Below are 2,500 nucleotides of genomic sequence, written 5' to 3' on the forward strand. Positions count from 1 at the left end.
AGGTAACTGGCTCCATCTAGCCTAGCTTAGCACAGATCCTGGAGGTAACCGGCTCCATCTAGTCTAGCTTAGCACAGATCCTGGAGGTAACTGGCTCCATCTAGCCTAGCTTAGCACAGATCCTGGAGGTAACCGGCTCCATCTAGCCTAGCTTAGCACAGATCCTGGAGGTAACCAGCTCCATCTAGCCTAGCTTAGCACAGATCCTGGAGGTAACTGGTTCCATCTAGCCTACTGCTCCCAATAAGTGACAAAATAACGCCAACATGTTCCTATTTCCATGTTGTGATTTGTAGAGTCACAGCGTGTAGAAATAACAAGGTCACATGACACACAGCCATCTTCTAACCGTAAACATACTGGGAACTATATTCTCAGAAAGGCTTGCTGCAAAGCATATCCCTCCGCCCAAGTAGCAGAAGTAGCAGAGCTTCGCCTTTCTGAGAATATAGTACTATTAAAACTTATATAATAAATTTTGATTACATCCAAGTTTCTTAAACTGTATATATTTAATACTCCATATGGAAATAAGCCTGTTGTTCAGATGAACCTGATTATGCCCTCGGGCGCTTGAGTGAATAAATAAATTAAATATGTGGCAGCCGTTGTGTGCAGTAAACTTTCTTTTAACGAGCCTGTTGTACTGATGAGATGACCAGTTATAGTTTTAGTGCTTTTAGTAGGCCTATTAAGAGGTGCAGATTAATTCAGGTAGGACTGTGTGTAGACACATATTTTATTATGTGCATTATGAGGTGGTACGACAAAATTCGCGATTACAAATAGTGGTCCACACACACAAAAAGTTTGAAAACCCTTGTTACATAATTCGAATAGTAAAATAATCAATACTATTCGAATGCTGAAATTACTATTCGAATGTGACTTTTACTTTTCGAATGTGACTTTTTTATAAATATGTTGGCTATCGTTAGCTAATCTCCCTCTTCTCGCCTTGGCCTACCTGCATGTGTCACTCATGTCACGTCTTATGAACAATAACTTAGCGTGAGTGAGAAACACAAGGCATTGTGAGGTCTAAGCTAACTTTAGTATAACATTACGGAGCTAACGTTATGTACCGAGTAATGTTAGTACAACATTACGGAGCTAACGTTACGCACCGAGTAATGTTAGTACAACATTACGGAGCTAACGTTATGTACCGAGTAATGTTAGTACAACATTACGGAGCTAACGTTACGCACCGAGTAACGTTAGTACAACATTAACGAGCTAACGTTACGCACCGAGTAACGTTAGTACAACATTACGGAGCTAACGTTACGTACCGAGTAATGTTAGTACAACATTACGGAGCTAACGTTATGTACCGAGTAATGTTAGTACAACATTATGGAGCTAACATTATGGAGCTAACGTTACGTACCGAGTAACGTTAGTACAACATTACGGAGCTAACGTTATGTACCGAGTAACGTTAGTACAACATTACGGAGCTAACGTTATGTACCGAGTAACGTTAGTACAACATTACGGAGCTAACATTATGGAGCTAACGTTACGTACCGAGTAATGTTAGTACAACATTACGGAGCTAACGTTACGCACCGAGTAATGTTAGTACAACATTACGGAGCTAACGTTACGTACCGAGTAATGTTAGTACAACATTACGGAGCTAACGTTACGCACCGAGTAATGTTAGTACAACATTACAAAAATATCATATGGAATTCGAATGGTATTTTGAAAAAAGTTTGAGAACCAATGGTATAGAGAGCTAACAGCTACCAAAGTCAAATTCCGTGTGTATGTGAGTATACTTGGCCAATACATCTGGTTCTGATTCTGATTTGCCAATGCAAGAGAGTACTGGCACCTTTCTTTTCCACTTCAAGCACTGATGTTGGATCATATGAATGCCAAGAGAAGTGGAACATGTGATGAAAGGGGATTTTTCTTCGTATTCTTAAAGATCAAAACACAGAGTTGAGGTTACCCATGATGCACCTGGGGGCTATTAATGTCCTGTGTTTCTAGTCACCTCGTATTTCTCATCCCTGGGTCTAAACAAAGGCCTGGTTATAAGTGTGAAGCCGACGAGACTGTAACAGGAACTGAGAGATGAATACCACACACACACACCGGCTTCCTGTTCCTGAGGCCGAGCGCTCGTGGGTTCAGGTTTAGAGAGGATGTGGTCTAGAGCTGCAGAGAAACTGGTCTCAGAGTTTAAAAGAAGAACCTAACGTCAGACTTTCATCTAATCAACACGATCTGCAGAGCTGATTCTCTCTGAGACTTTCACCTCAACTCTTTGGGTTAGATTTTAAATCACTTCACATGCTTCTATCTAAAGTAATGTACGGTTCATCTGCACACACACACACAGAGACACACACACACACACACACACACACACACACAGAGACACACACACACACACACACACAGACAGACACACACACACACACACACACACACACACACACAGAGAGAGACACACACACACACACACACACACACACACAGA

The 2,500-nt window shown here is 41.4% G+C and overlaps 1 protein-coding gene across 1 annotated transcript in view; it reads right to left on the reverse strand.

Annotated features, from left to right (window-relative positions):
* Positions 1-2,500, reverse strand: part of LOC116056206 (semaphorin-4A-like) — a 35,343-nt gene that overhangs the window by 28,077 nt on the left and 4,766 nt on the right. The gene's annotated exons all lie outside the window — the stretch shown is intronic.

This window comes from Sander lucioperca, chromosome 10 (genome assembly GCF_008315115.2).
Source record: "Sander lucioperca isolate FBNREF2018 chromosome 10, SLUC_FBN_1.2, whole genome shotgun sequence".
NCBI classification, from domain to species: domain Eukaryota; kingdom Metazoa; phylum Chordata; class Actinopteri; order Perciformes; family Percidae; genus Sander; species Sander lucioperca.